Raw genomic sequence first — 17031 nt, 5'->3', positions numbered from 1 at the left:
CCACCGTGCACAAGACATGGCATGTCTGTTTCCCTCCTCCCTGCCGGTCTGGCCGATGCCTAAGCCCCTTCCCCTCTGAGCATCTCTGGGTCGTTGAGGAAACTAAAGCCCTCCGTGTATCCAACCACCCTGTCCTCGTTGCCAACTCAGAACAGGAAGAGATAGCGTGGACTTCTTCCCAACACAGAACCAGAGGGAACCAGGGACTGTGGCCACGTGGGGCATTTCAGGACACTATGGCCTCCCATGGTTCCTGGAATCTCAGCAGAGAACAGGAACGCCCGTGTCCTTCATACTCCACTGGGCAGCTCCTTCTCCCCCACCCTCTGCGCACACGTGAACTAACCAGAACATAAAAATTCTATTTGTCCAAGTCATTCCTATGAGTTAATTGGTACATCATGTACCTGGGCTTGCCTCCCTGGTGCCTCCAGGGATTAAAGGGATGGGTCAGGAGAACTCCAGTTTGGCGAGGACCCAGATCCAGTTCAGGTCCCATTAGTATTTTAGACCTGGCTCCAAGTACCAAAAGTAGTGAAAGTCAGAGAGTAAGCTGGTAGCCCCTTTCCTCCTGTTTACAACTCCGTCTTATCACAGCCTCCCATAAAAACATCCCAGTCTTCAAGCAACTCCCTTCACCTCACATTTATGTCACCCTTCATTTATAGGGGTTCCCAAAGTCAGTTCCATATAGCTGATTTGTCCTGGTTTTACTTTCTATATCCAAAACCCACAATAAGCAGTTTCTAGCTTGACGGCCCTGATGTCCACCTGCCCTCCTTTCTAACTCTGCCTCATAGGTTTCCTCCTTCAGGAAGTCCCCTGAGATGCAATCCCTCCCCCGCAGTTTCCCAGAGTCCAGTGATGCCTCAGCTCTCCGTCCCTTTGGGGCAAAGGAACGTAGCCTTCACTAAATATCTCAGTGGCCTTGCTGAGTAAGACCAAGTCTGAGATATGTGATGGCAAGTTGAGAAGTACAGGTTTGTCACAAACAATTCAGAACTTCTCCATCGAAGTGGCCATTAATTACCCCCTTTAGACTGGTCACTCTGAGAGGCAAAGGACTTATTCCAAAAGAGCATCCAATTATCACTTACAAGTGGAATTTTAAAAAGTCAAACTCAGAGAAACAGAGACTAGGGTCCTGTTAGCAGGCGCTGGGGGAAATGGGGCGATGTTGGTCAAAACGTATAATTTCCAGTTAGAAGATTAACAAGTTTGAGGATCTAATGTCCAGCATGGTGATTATAACTAATTAAACTGTATCATATCCTTGACTGTTGCTAATAGAGTAAATCCTGAATGTTCTCACCACAAAAAAAGAAATGGAAAACGATGTGATAAGATTGAGGTGGCAGTTAACGCAACGGTGGTAATCGCTTTGTAATACATATGCGTGTCAAAGCAATACCTTCACACCTTAAACCACCTCAAACTTACATGATGTTACATGTCAATTGTATTTCAATCAAGTGAAGAGGGGCTAGAGCATTCATTGCTCAAAAAAACGCCTGTGGAAACTTCCCTTGTAAAATGACCTTTGGAAGCGCTTTTGCAACCTATGCAAACCAGAAAGCCTTGTTTTGGTGTCATCGAGTCCTGTTTTCAACCTAAATCTGTCTACTCATATGTCTCACTGTTGGAGCTTAATAACATTTGACTTTTTCCAAACATCAATTCAGCCTTCATAAGACTGTGATGTATCACATGAGAGTATTCAAAGCCTGGGACATTTATTCTGAAGTGTTTTTCTGGTAAGACAACCTCTTTGCCTTCTGGTCATACCTGATGCACTGGACCAAGGTGACTGGTCAGCTTGCATCTACTCAGGGCAACAACTCGTCACTGTAGTGCTCACAGGGGCTTGGCAGAAGGACCAGGGAAGTCAAAGTGGTCAGGGTAAAGTTTATACTTGGGGCTTGGAGATGCACGTGCCTCCGCCATTGTGCTGGGAGCTCCTGAAGGGATCTGGGTCATCCTTTCCCACTGGGTTCTGTGTTCTCCATCCCCGACTCCCTGGGACAGGGCTCTGCACCCAGGTACAAGGACTAGAAAAAGAACATGCTGGACATGAAGACAGTCAGACATACAATCATTAGGACCTTCCACAGGAGGTCCAGGGAGGACAGCCTCTCAAGCCACCCAAACTCAACACAGTATGTTTATTAACCATCTCAGGAGGAAAAAATAATAATAATCACCCTTTCTGGAGTAACCTCTACCATCCTATGCCTTCCTACTCTGAGCGCATTTAGAATGAACATTAAACTTGGGCCACTTTTTAAAAATTAATAAGAAGGTCTTTATCACCCAGATCTCTGGCCTTCAAATTTGAAATTGTTGACGTCTTTAATTCTTTTCTGTAGACCGTAATGTTTTAAGTGAGAAAACACTCTCTCCACAATTGCTGGAGTGCCTGACAAACTCAGAAAATTCTGCCAAATAGAATATTCTATCCTAATTTTTTTTTCTTTTTGAAATGTGTAAATATTTCAGCCCAGAAATGTTCACAAGTAACTATCTTCTAACCTGTTCAGAGTAGCGTTACTCGGCAAATATTTTTAGAAGACAAAAAGAATTGGCAAGTGTTCCTCAAATGTTTCACCAGACTGAGATTCTGCACTATCATAGGTCTTCTCAATTCCATCTAGTTCCAGAAGAGAAAATCAACTTGTTTGTTTAAATATAGAAACTCTATCAAAACATTCTTCCCACAAGGTTGAGATATTCTAAAAATCTCAAAATTAAACCTTCCAGACTGTTTGAGTGCTCATCATTTGATTTGTTTGGTTTTCATTTGCTTCTGTGGAGATAAATAAATTTCAATGTCTTTCTGCTTGCGAGCCTTATTTTCCATTACTGCAATTTACTAAAAGCTTCAAGTGCTGACGTTGCTGGCATTTCATTTAATGAATATTTTGATTAAAGGTTTCCAATGAACGTTAAACAAAATGCACTCACATTCGCAGGTTAGTGTTCATGAATGTATACCAATAATAATTATTCTGCCTATTTTTAAAAAGCTTTAATATCATTGTAAAACATTTAGGTTGATGACTCAGCTTTCTTATAAATCATCTTTGTTCATACATATACAGCTTATAAATGTATACTTATGTATGCATGTTTACTATACATACATGTATGTTTACACATATAAATTATGTATAAGTTTGCAATTTAAATATTTGTACAAATTTGTAAATTTATGTATTTGTAAATTTTTACAAGTATAGCTCTCTTTGGATTGGTAGAATATTATCACTTGTTTGGCCTCAATATTATAAATTATACATGCACCACAGGCACATTTCTACTTCATAGTTGTTTTTTTTTAATTTTGAAATATTTTTACCACAACATGTGATCTACCAAAAATTGTATTCACATTATCACCACAAAAACAAATAATTTTATCTTCAAACTTAAACTGTTTAACTAAGTTTATGATAGCATTCACAATAATGGCAAATGGATTCCCAAAACCTTATTTTGATTCCATGCACTAGATGGGAACAAAATCGAATTATTGGACTTAATTGATTTTGTACTTGAAATATCCAAAGACACTGATATAAAATCTGCATCTTTTAAATGTTTGCAAATTTCTCTTGTTAATAGTGCTAATAAAGTAACAGCTACAAGTTCACTTTTCACACATGCGCAAGAAAACTTGGAATTCAAAATTAGCAAAATTAGTTTAGGACACTGTTTGATCTCAGTGAAAAGTCATGATTCCACAGAGTAATACAAGTATGTGCCTTCTGCAGCAGTGGGCAGTAAATCATTGTCTTTGAGTCCAGTCTTCTTAAACAACTAGTAACTTGAAGAAGATAATCCTGCATCTTCAGCAGACGTATTTCCTGGCTTTCATGTGGTCAGTGATAAGACAAATGTGTCTTAGTCCGTTTAGGCTGCTAAAAGAAAAATACCATAAGTTAGGTAGTTTACAAACAACAGAAATTTATTTCTGAGAGTTCTGGATGCTGAGAATTCCAAGATCAAGGCACCAGCGTGGTCAAATTCCAGTGAGGGCCCTCTTCCTCATTCGCAGCTGCCTGCTCACTGTGTCCTCACATGGTGGAAGGGGCAAGGAAACTTCATGGGGTCTTCCTAAGAATTTTAGGGGGACACGAACATTCAAACTGTAGCACTGTGGTCCCTAAAATGGATAGTAAATGGCAACAAAACATTTGGAACAAGTCTCATGTTCATCAACAACTTTCTCTAAGAAATAAATATCAAGTACTTAATTTTTGTGTCTTTTGTTTTAGTTCATTGCTGCCAAAAATGTTCAAAAATTAAAAAGCAGTGCCAAACAATAAAATAAGTAAATGAGATTTGTACCATAAAATAAATGACAAAAACCACCGAGCAGGGGAAGTCAGGCTATTTACTGTACGTCTTTCGCAGAACTGATCAGCCTCTGTCCCCCACAAATGTCTAATAACTTTCCAATTTTCTCTATCCAATTGACTCTGTCAACTTGTGCTCTGATTTTTTTGTTGCACTTCACAGGTCACTTCACAGGCCATTGAACAACTGGCTGACACACCAAATGGCCTGGAGGAAGAACGGTGTCAAAAATTTCTACCACCACTACCCAAGACCTGAAGGAAGTAATTGTCCCTAATGCTTCCAAGTGGGTGCATTATTTTTTATCAGGAAGTGCCCTGCGAGCGGTCCTTGAAAGGGAGGTGTTAGTCAAATTGCATCTGTAAAAGATAAGAAGGAAAGGTTATCACCCTCTGCCTTTCAGATTCAACCATGTGTTAAAGTGAGAACAGGGGTTCCTCACACTTCTCAAGGAGACCATGGCAGAAATACACAGTGACGGTCTACCGGACTATCTCAGCTTATTGTAATGTAGCTATTAACAATCGTATTAATAGCTTCTTCAAATACGAAAATTCCAGAATCACATGCTAACCCAGACTGAACACTGGGAGAAAAAAAAGTTCTAGACTGGGACTGTCCCAGGCAAAGTAGAACATATGGCCACCCAACTCAGTACCCACTTCATGTATTTTATACTGTCTGCTTCCTCCACAGAAAATGTAACATTCCACAGCAATAATCAAATTCCTCAATTTAAAAGAAAACTTCAAATAAGGGGTATTTGTTAAGAATATGCCCAAACTGAGGAAGATGCCCAAGTAGCATTGCACTAATAGAGCTCAAACTTATTTCTCAGCGTCACTGATTAAACTTCTCCACTGAAGGATATCCTTGTATTGGTCTCTAGGGGGAGAAGGTCAAGGTCCCTCTTCACTCTTTCTGAAGGAGAGGAAATGCTTGGCGGCCAGAGCAGATCGCAGACCCACACTGGGCCATATTTTCTAGCTGGGGTGGTGGGCGTCAGGGAGGATACATATCTGTGTACAGTGAAATGCTCTCTCTGGCTCATTTTCCTTTGACATTGATGACTGTGGATTTCATCTCTCCTGGGTGGAAAATTCAAAGATTTAAATTTGGGCTTAACACATGGCACCATTTATGACACTAAACCACACAAAATGCATTTCCCATATGGTCCAATTAAGCTTCCTAAAGTTCTGCACTTTGCCTTGAGGCCAAAGATTCAGTCAAATGATTGACTCAGTCCAACAAAAAACATACTGAGTGATTCTTATATGCCAGACATGTTCCAGATGCCAGGAATTCAACATTGAATAAGACAGTCCTGGTCTTGTTGGAGGAAACAAGAGTAGAGAAGTTCAGGAAAGTAAATCTCTTCGTATACTTTAAAATGACAAATGCTATGAAAGGGTAACTATAGGGTGCAGGTAAAGTCTATTAGAACTGTGCCTAATCAAAACTTAAAGGATAGGAGAGAATTTCCCAGAAAAAGCGAAATAAGATGAAAAATGTAAAAAGCATTACTCAAATATTGGGATTGGAAATCAAGGGAAAGGTGACATTTCAGGAAGAACTGAACAGCATGTGCAAAACCCCAGGAGTACATGAGACAAGGCATGCTCGAGGAACTGAAAGAAAATCTACCTGGCTTAGGACACAGACGGAGCGGTGAGAAGGGTTTAAAAAAAAAAAAAAAAAAGCCCATGGAAGAGACCAGATCATGAAGGACCCCTGTAAGCCTCAGAACTCCTCAAAGGAGGGGGTGTTAGTGATACGTCTGGACACTGCTGCAGAGTCCTAACTGGTCCCCATGTCACCACAGTCCACAGCTAACACACATCAGAGGGAAAGGGAGATGCCAGGGGAGAGCTGGGATTGCTTCTTCTGAAACTTAGTTGAATAATCTCGTGTTTATATCTGTTAATTCCCTCCTCTCCTTTTTTTTTTCAGAGCAACTGTTTCGCCATTTTCTAGTCATTAAACCTGACTGTATTTCAGCTAGGTATTTCTTTCTCATCAAAGCACTAGACACCAGGGAACTTCTAAAAACTCCGCTGCTTCAGCCCAGGGAAAGACGTATACGTCTTTGTGTTCACATACCCCCTTTTCCAATCATAATTTAAGGTTCAGTTTTCTTTTTGACCCCAAAATTAAGAAGATTATTCGTTCACCCCTGTGGTTAGTTTTTTAAATTATTGTCAATCTTCTTTCATTTTTAATTTCTAACTTATATTCTACTATGGTAACGGAATGTGGCCTTTATAATTTCTTCTTTGGAAAATTAATTCAGAGTTTCTTGGGTGTGTAGTACTTAATCAATTTTGTAAAGCCCTGTGGGTGTTGAAAAGAATGTTTATTCCCTTTTCATTGGCCGTAACATTCAAAGCAAGCATGTCTATTGTGTTATTCAAACCCTCTATATACAAAATTCTATTTGGCCCACATAAAGCATCACTTCCCAAGACTTTCTACAAAGAGTGTGGTTTTGTCAGATATTTTTCATATTTGTAACGGTCTTTGCTTTCTTTCAATGCCAAGTTCAGTGCATGATGGTTGGTGACTGTTTTATTCTCTTGGCAAATTTCGCCTTTTTCTATCTGTGCTATTTAAATAGTGCTTTACATTTCCTTTAATTATTTTAGCCTTGAATTCTCTTTTGCTGTATATTAATACTGCTGTCCATTTACCTAAATTTTCTCTCACCATCTGTTTATTTTCAACTTTCGTGTGTTATTTTATTCTTGGTGTGTCTCTCACAAAAGAAATCTCTGACTTAAGTTCACCTTCTAACCCTGCCATTTATTTTGTTTTCTTGTTGCTGGTTTGTTTTTTTTTTTTTTCGCCTTGCCCTCTTAACCTTCACTGGATGGATCAAAATTTTTGTTGGTGCTCCTCTTTTCCCTCTCCCAGTTTGGAAGATCTATAAATCAGTTGGGATTCAGTTCAGCTGCATGAAATAGAAACTCTGAAATAAGCAGCTTAAAGACACGAGCACTTTTTTTTTTTCCAAGCCTTTTTTTTTCCAAGCCAAAGAAATCTAGAGAAAGTCGATCTATACCAGTTACATCAGGACTAATATCCAGGCTCTACTGGCTTCCGGAAGTCAGCCACCTTTCCTCTTTCTGCTCCACCACGCTTAGAACATAACTCCCATTTCTCAAGGTCACAGAGCAGCTGCTCCCGCTTTAGCCATCGTGTACATTTCCAAGCAGTAGGAAGAGAGAAGAGAGGAAGGCACAAAAAGGACAAGGGTCAGCTGAACAAGGTCCTTTTGAGAAGCCTTTCCTGACATTTCACACAGCACTCCATTTACACTGATGTGACCACTACTTACCGCAAGAGTGGCTGGGAAATGTTACCTTTGCACGACACCTTCGTAAATGACTTCCAAATTCTATTTCTAAGGAAGAAACCAAGAATGGACACCGAGTAGGCAAGTAACACACTGCCACAACTACATACTATTCTCATTCTACTAGTGAAATATTTACATTTCTAGCAAACTTATTTAGATATTTTTGTTTCAGTATCAACAATTAATATCCATGACTTCTCCCAAAAAACTGAGAACTGCATCATGTATAATTTTATAGTTTACCTCTTTTTCCTATTCAGTCTTCCAAAATTCTGATTAAATTATCTATAATTTTATTTCAGATATTGTACATTTTTGTTGTTAAATATATAATAGGTAGTAATGTATTATTTTATATATAATTCTATATAGTTAGATATTATATGTTTTAAAATATACATATATAATAATACAATAATTGTCACCTAATAGAAACCATATATTTCAGGAATCATCTCTTAACAATTGTATTAAACGCAGTGATTACAAGAATTTTTTACATTTGATAATATGTTCTGTTGGTTTCTCTGCTTACCAATCTTTCTTGTATATCAGGTTCTCCTTTCTTGAAATTGTATTGTTTATAGACCAATGTTTTTCAAAAAAGGAGCATGAGTGACATACTTTCATAGCTCTTTATGTTGCCCTCACAATATCTAACTGGCTACCGAACCCCAGCGTAAAATGGTGAAAGGCTCTGACCCACTGGCCGTTAGCTTTCTGGGTAGCAGGTAGGACCCGGGTGCTAGTCTGATTTGCTTTCCTTTGTGAGTGACTCTACAGGATGGGGATGTTGACAGAAAGGTTTCTTATTAAGGTATGTGGATGTTATGGAAATAGAGTCAAAAGGCAAGTCAGTGTCCCTCCTGAGGAACAATCCTCCCTTTCTTTTCTCCTCTGTGACCATCTGAAGGCCCAGAGTTACCGCAGGTCCTGGTTCACTCCTCTCTGTTTGCTCACTCCAGGGCAAACCGTTCAGCCAGTCACTCTGTAAACATGAGAAGGGGAAAGGGAATGACTAGCCCGGCTATTCCGGGAACCGTCATTTGCTTATCTGTCTTTGTGATTACCCCCCTTGATCAGTTTCTCCTCAAGCCTATTGATGCCTGGGTTCAAGGCTCTCCGGGGTTCCTGGGGGAAGAGCAGGCCTTGTTTCTGCAGTAGACTTGTCCTGCTTCTATTTCTACTTTGAGTTCCTCCATCACTTGGTCCCAGAAGTTTTCTTTTTCTTTTAGCTTTTTGATTGGAAAAGTATTTGGTAAATAAAGTAAATATTCAACAAATATTTATTGAGTTCCTTTTCTGGGCCCTGGAGAGACAGCAGGGAACTTTCCCAGATTGAAGGAGGATAAAGAGATATGAAGACCAAATATCATGCATGATCCTAGACTCAACTCTGGAAAGAAAGTCAAAGTAGAAAAAAGAAGATTTTGTCGTTGTTGTTGCTGTTGTTTTGTTGTTTGTTTTGCTGCAAGGGGTGTGATTGGGACAATTGGCATTATTTGAATGTGGATTAGATGGTAGTATTTTGTCAGTGTTAATTTTCTGGTTTTGATGGGCATATTGTGGTTATTTAGATTAATGTCTTGATATTTAGGAAATATACACTGTATATTTAAAAGTAATTGGGTTTCATGTCTCAAATGACTGAAAATAATAAAAGTAAGTGAGAGAATAAGGCAAATGTGGTAAATTACTAACAATTGGGAAATCTGGGTGAGGGTATACAGTTTTTGGTTGTTTACGTGACTTTTATTGAAGTTTGAAAGTATTTCAAAATAAAAAGTTGACCTCTTTTTAAAGAATGTGATGAAGGATGATCAAGATAATATCTTTCCTGCTGATAAGTCTGGTAGTGGAGGATAAAGCTCATATCTACATGAAAGAAACTTTCTACCACTGGATCTCAGAATGAAATACAGTTGCCCACATGCTCACAGACAGCACGGGGCCACCACGGGCCATCCCGCTCAGGAGGCCCCCGGCTTGGAGAAGGACAGCAGGACACGTGCTCTCCAAGGGCAGGTTGGGTCCCAAGGGAAAGTCAAGAACAAGGCGCTCGGCCAACCACACCTACCCAATCTCTTCTTCCAAACTCCCCACTCATTTTAAGTCACTTCTGTTGGGGTGAAGAGAGACCATGAGTATGTTATGCTTGGAGTTTTCCTAACATGGAAAGAACCATTCTGAATGGAGGAAAACTGCTCACTCTTCCAACAGCATATAGTATACAAAACGTTAGTAATGAAAATATTTTAAGTGAACGTATCACTTGAACCAGCAATTCAACTTCTAAGAGTCTATCCTTCAAAAATATTCAACCATGTACACCTCAGCAATATTAATGTAGGGGGAAATTAAAACCAAGCCCAGAAACCTATCAACAGGGAAGTGGCTAAATAAAAGAGAGTACATTCATTCTTTGAAATACGAGGCTGCCGTTATTTTAAGTGAGATACGGTGATATGTACTAATAACATGAGGAAGATATAAAAACGAGAAGTCAAATCATTAAGACACCCGACTGTAAATATGATCCTATTCTTAATTTTTAAATCTATACTTAAGTTGGTGGTAAAAGATTTGGAAGGATACATAGAAAATTAAAATGGCTTTGTCTAGGGAAGAGAGAAGAATTTCAATGGTAAACAGGAACTTTCACTTTTCCATGTTTTCTGAATGTTGGGGGGCAGGGGGTGGTAATTAGGTTTATTTATTTCTTTTTAATAGCAGTACGGGGGATTGAACCCGGGACCTTGTGCATGCTAACCACACACTCTACCACCGAGCTATACCCTCCCCTCCATATTTTCTGAATTTTTATATGAACATATACTGCCTTTGAATCTTTAAGTAATTAAAATGGAAAATATATTCCATTAAGATAAGCATATGGATGTAGAGTTATTAACATTGAAAAATAGTACAATATAGTGTCCTTTCAGAAAAGCAGTATATATATCACATGACAATATTCTTTTGAGTGTATCTGTGTCCTATGTATGTAACTGGCTGTTTTAATGGGACCTTTTTGAATCCTGTTTTGGCAAAAGCCCCCAAAAAGAAAAAACCGTATGTGGGATCTGCTACATCTAAGGGTACCAGCACGAGACTACACCCATGCTAGTTGCGTGGGACTTGTTTTCCCACATCTCTATTCCAACCCTGGGAGAGTCAGCTGCAGCCTCATGGACAGAGAAGGGGTAAAAGAACAGGTGGTAAAGGAGGCTGAAATGGTCCAAGCCCACCTCCCTGACTACGTGCTTCCGAGCCAGAATCATCCATAAGGGAAGGGAAAGATTTTAGATGGATTAAGGTTTAGAGTTTTCTTATTAAACTCTGCTTTTTATTTAATGACAGTGTTTGGAAAAGGTATAAACACTGTTTGCAGTTTCATCCAAGGGTGGAAAGAATGGTTTTACAGAGCAGGTTTCCAAAGACGGTGGTAAGAAAAATATTGTCTTCTTTCCTCGTACCAAGTCCAGCTCACTTAAAGAACATATAGACACACTGGCAGTGATTCCGCGGCTGCACTGGCTCATATGGCTCTGCATGGTTACCCTTGGTTCCGAGGCGAGGATCCCTCCTCAGGCTCAGCTTCATCACACGTATGTAAGTACACCACTGCCTGCCCAGGGGGGGCTTCAGAAGAGTCCAGGATGGTTGTAGACACTTGCCTCCAGCATCAGTGGAGGGGAAGGTCCACATTGAAGCACTGGCTCAGCACTGAGTTCTGAGGCTGCTTCCAGGTCCTCAACATGGAATCCAAGGACTCTGATCCCTCCTCTTCTCCAACTCCACTCACCCCCTCCTTCTCCTCCAGCCCTGCCCTGTCTGGTCTTCTACAGAGGAAACCCTAGCTCAGTAAGCATGTAACTGTATCTCAGCTTGAATTTAAGCTGAGATTTAAATATTTGCATCTGCTTCAGTGTGGACTAGGGGAAGGGGAGAAACAGAGCTAGTCCTTGAGGTAGTGGTAAGAGAACAAGAGGAGAGAAAACCCTACTGTATCTACATGCATATATATCCCCCTAAAGTGAGACGTTTAATAACAGCTATCTCTCAATGGTAACATTACAAGTGATTTTTTTCATTCTTATTCTTTTTTCTCCTTTTGACTGTTATACATATTTTTTTATTCTTCTAAAATTACCATGATGTATATATATGTATAGAAATTTATACTGAAACATACCTGGATGTGTAAGCAAGGAAAAATTAACAGTGTTAATCTTCAGGATTTTTCATCAGCATTTAAATATAGTCAAGCCTCCACCTGCACCACAATGTTCACAACAGCACTATTTACAACAGCCAAGGCATGGAAACAACCTAAATGTCCATCAGCAGATGACTGGATAAAGAAGATGTGGTATATATATGTACAATGGAATACTACTAAGCTATAAAAAAGAATAAAATAATTTGCAGCAACATGGATGGACCTGGAGATCGTCATTCTAAGTGAAGTAAGCCAGAAAGAGAAATAAAAATATCATATGATATCACTTATATGTGGACTCTAAAAAAAAAAAAAAAAGACAGAAACTTATTTACAAAACAGAAACAGACTCACAGACGTAGAGAACAAACTTATGGTTACCAGGGGGTCATTGGGGTGGGAAGGGATAAATTGAGAGTTTGGGATTTGCAGATACTAACTACTATATGTAAAATAGATAAACAACAAATTTCTACTGTATAGTACAGGGAACTAAATTCAGTATCTTGTAGTAACCTGTAATGAAAAAGAATATGTATATGTATATGTAAAACGGAAACATTATGCTGAATACCAGAAATTGACACGACGTCGTAAACTGACTATACTTCAATTAAGAAGAATGCAAATATAAATAAATAAATAAAATCAAACCTCTCTTATCTTGGAGAAAACCCTCCCTCAACACCATATCCCTGCCCACTGAGATCTGTCACCAACCAGGCCAAATTCTTGAAAGTATTTCTACTCTCTGTCCTCACTTCTTCATTTCCCATTGACCCCTTTATCACCTCACCAGGAGAACCAGCCTCTAATCTCCCTTCTTGGCTAAACATCATAGATCAGATGTCGTCTCACGGTGACTACTGCAGCCACAGATGAGGAGGTCCAGGGAGGCCAAACCATCTACTGAACGTGACTGAGGACATTGCCCTCACCAGATACACCCTTTCAGTCAGGGAATTCTGTACCCTTTCAATCAGGACTAAGAACTAATTTTTTGCTTCAATGTCATATGATTGAGATTATTAGTTTTGCTTTCAGAAAATCCATTGGGAGAAACAGTCAAGCCACAAGGTCCAAAGTGGGGAGAACAAGTTAAATCAAAAGGCTATGAATTAAGGGGAGAGAGTATAGCTCAGTGGTAGAGCGTATGCTTAGCATTCTAAGCATGAGGTCCTGGGTTCAATCCCCAGTACCTCCTCTCAAAATAAACACACCTAATTACTTCCCCCCAACCAAAATAAAATAATTAAATGATACCGTAACAAATAAAATATTTTTAAATGAAAAAATTTTTTAAAGGCTATGAATTAATCCCTGAATAGTTGGGCAGGAGCTAGAAGAATGTGCATTAAAATATAAGCATCTTTTAAGGCAAATGAGCCAAAACAGCCTTGTATCCAAATTAAGAATAAGACAGACAGACATTGAGAGAGGAAGCACAGTGGAGAGGTTAGAGTGTGGACTCTGGAGACAGGCAACCAGATTCAAATGCCATCTACACCACTTACCAATCTGAACAAATTGCATGACAGCTCTTGCTTTAATTTCTTTATTTGTATATGTTGACAGGACTAGATAAGAAAATAAATTTAAAACTGCCAGCACAGTATCTGATACATACTAATATTGCTTTCGTCATCACTATACTGCCAGCCCAAAATCTCTCCTGAGTCCCACACTTATGTATTGAACTGCTTAATAAAACCTTGGATAACACGCAGCCAACTCAATACAACATTCTGGAAACCAAACTCATTATTTCAGTCCACTCCCAGCCTATGGTTCCTCCAGTGCTCAGTAAATATTTTTAACAAGGATTTTGTTCTCTTCACTTTGCTTATCCAAATTTTCAAATATTATAATGAACTGATATAATGAAAAATAGTGAATACGTTTGCTTCTAAAAAGGAAACTAGTCGGCAAAATCAAAGTCATAAAAGAAATAATAAATTAGGATTAAAGGGCTTTTTTTCTGAAGGAGTGTTAGAGCAGAATCCAGATAAATGGACGTAAGAGTAAAAGGAGAGGTAAGGAATAGAATAAAAACATGGAGACGTTTGGGTAAAAGGTTAAAAAGTGACCGAGCCTGTAGAGGGGAGCACAGGATTAAAAGAGAGATTTCTCTACAAAGAAGGAATAAAATAATGTTTGTGGGCTGGGGAAAATGCCAGGAGAAGAATAAGGTCAAGATGCTGCAGAAAAATGTGGAAATAAAATCAAGGCTTTAGGAATAATGCTTTATCCTCTGAGATTGTGGGGCAGGGGGAAGGGTATTGCGACTGAAGGTGGGGGAGAAAGAGGAAACATGGGGACAGATGCCACAATGTATGTACGTATGTGTGGGAAGTTGGGAAACATTATTTCCCAATATTTGGGCATCATATGGATAATGAAACGACCTCAGAGGAATACAGATGAAGACTCTGAACAAAATGCCAAAGATTTTGATGAACCTGAGAAACCCAAGAAATCGGTGGATAAACAACTCAAACGCTAAATGAACTCTGAGTCCTAACCAGAACACCAGATGGCTGGGTGGAAGTTGGGTCTGGAAATGTGTTCTCCTCTTGTCAGATGACTTCCTCCTTCCAAAAAACCAGACTCTGCTGGATAAAAAAAATCTAATTACCAGTCTCTGGCATTAGCTGAAATAGAGAAAGAAGAAACAGACCTGTGTTCAGTAGATCAAGATCTCTGAGATGAGAGCGTGGACTTGATCATCCATATAGATAGTAAAGTCAAGATGCAGGAAAGTAATACTCCGGGTGGGAGGAAGGCTGTGAGCAGGGCAGCCTAGGCATGACTGGGGTTCCCAGAATTCTGCCCTGCCTGCCCTGCCTTCCTTCCTGACTGACTAGCTGCTGTCCCAGCAAAACCCTGCAGAAAATATCCTGAAATATAAGACTGGGCAAAGGATCAGGACCTCATGCTCCAGTCCTCCACCACAACTCCGATGGAATAGGCTCTGTCCCCATTGGTGGAGTTGTCCCAGCCTGTTCATTTCTCCCACTCCAATTGTCCTCTAATTGGCTGCTGTGACATCCAATAAATTCCAACTTGAAGTGAACAGAACTGTACTGAGCTGGATCTGGGTCCCTCTGATGAGCTCCTAGGTTTTCACACAGACTGTAACACAGGGAGTCTTGAATAATACTTGGATTTAAGGGTAACAATAAATTCCACCCTATTCCACCCTCTCCTCCCCACCATGTGCCAGATCAACTGAGAAACTGACAGAGGAGTAAGGAAGTCCCAAAGGAAGGCGGCTGTTGAAGGGAAATTGTAGCTCTATGGTCCGGGAGGCACTGGGGAGAGGGCAAACAGGTGAGGACAGGGTGTGTCAGCCCTGTTTCCTGACCTCAAGACACAGGAGACTGTGCGGGGAGGATGAGCGGCTTCATCTCCAGAGGGCTTAGACGGAATAGAGCAAATATTTTTCACCATCAGCGTCCACAAACAGGTAGGGGGCACGTCCTATGGTCAAGGTGTGTCACCGAGTGCTTAAATGGTTTATCTCACTTCATTCTCACAACAAAGCACGAAGCAGATACTACCACACTGTCTACCCTGAGTGAGAAAGAAATGAAAATTTAGAGATGAAGAACTTCCCTGCAGTCATATGTCTACTGAATGATGGGACCAAGACTCACGCCCGACGCTTTCTCTCATTTAATTTTCACAGCCACTCCGACAGGAAGGTGTGTCATCTTACTCTTAGAAATGAAGAAACAGACTCAGAGAAGCTAAGTCGCGGTCTAAGTCACAGAGGAGAGGAGACCTCACACCGAGCCTGTCAGCAGAGCCGAAAGTGGTCACACAGCGCCCCCTGCTGCCTGCTCTGTCGCCCGAAGGTAGCAGGTGTCAGTTAAAGCCGGGAAGTGGAAGAAAGTTCCAGAGAAAGGTTCAGCTGTAGAAGAGATTCTTGGTGACAAAATCTGGTGTCAGGAGAGGGTGAAGGAGGGCACCGAGAAGAAGTCTGGTAAATGAGGAGTTGGGAGATGTAAGTAAAAACAGGTTACAGGGGGAAAATGGGAGGGGAGGGATAAATTAGGAGTTTGGGATTTGCAGATATACACTGCTATATATAAAATAGATAAACAACAAGGTCTTACTGTACAGCACAAGGAACTATATTTAATATCTTGTAATAGCCTATAATGAAAAAAGAATATGAGATGGAATATATATGTGTGTGTGTGTGTGTGTATAACTGACTCACCATGCTGTACATGAGAAACTAACACAACACTGGAAATCGACTATACTTCAATTAAAACTTAAAATTAAAAATTTAAAAAAAAATCACCTGCCAAACCAGAAAATATTTCCACAAAAGTAGAAGACAAGGAAACACTTGTATTATTAAATAAGCATTAAATCAGAATGTGGTGCATATCACAGGCCACTCACTAAAGAGACTGCAAAGACAGAAAAGAAATCTCACCCTTACATAGCCAAGTACACGTGACTTGCATACATGGTCTCCAGATAAATGATAGCCAGTCCTCAAGTAAGAGGACTTGACAGCACCACTTGTCACACGTAGTTCAGCCTAAATTCATGTGGTAATTGGAGTGGTCATGCATGTGAGCTAATTGCCTTTATCCAAAGGAAAATACACTTGTCTTATCTTTATGACAGGAGGTAGTTTTGCTACTGGGAGCCGGGCACCTGAATTAGACTCCCAGCCTCCACTGGGACCGGCAGGTAGGGATGCTCTGGTCCTTGACTACATTTCAAAGCAATGGCTCCCAGGCCCTGAGAAAGATATCCCGTTACTGTAAAGCCTACAGGAAGCTTTTTGAAAGATTTACCTCTTAAAGGAGCAGAGAAAGGATTTACTGTTTCAAGTTTTCTAAAGTAAATGCTCTAAGAAAAGGGAGGAGGGGTACGGCATATGGAAGAGAAAGTTTACCTAGACTGAGAAAAGAGGGAAACATGGATGCGTTAGCAAGACTGCTCCTTGAGCTGTTGCTGTGAGTTGTGGGTTCTCAGTGATACTTTAGTCCGGAGTCGTTTTGTGTCCTGTAAGTCTGTCTCTCCCAGGAATGTGAGGCGGGTCTGCCAGTGGTGTTACACACAGATTCAG

At 40.2% G+C, this 17031-nt stretch overlaps 1 long non-coding RNA gene across 1 annotated transcript in view; it reads right to left on the bottom strand.

The window, feature by feature from the left end:
* Positions 1-3486: 3486 nt before the first annotated feature.
* The window catches only part of LOC135322396 (uncharacterized), a 53524-nt gene continuing 39979 nt past the window's right edge, over positions 3487-17031 (bottom strand). The window contains exon 3 of the long non-coding RNA XR_010382939.1: positions 3487-3917. This is a non-coding gene — a long non-coding RNA (uncharacterized LOC135322396). The remainder of the gene's footprint in view (positions 3918-17031) is intronic.

Source organism: Camelus dromedarius, chromosome 11 (genome assembly GCF_036321535.1).
Source record: "Camelus dromedarius isolate mCamDro1 chromosome 11, mCamDro1.pat, whole genome shotgun sequence".
Taxonomy (NCBI): domain Eukaryota; kingdom Metazoa; phylum Chordata; class Mammalia; order Artiodactyla; family Camelidae; genus Camelus; species Camelus dromedarius.
This window is presented reverse-complemented; position numbering and strand designations above follow the sequence as displayed.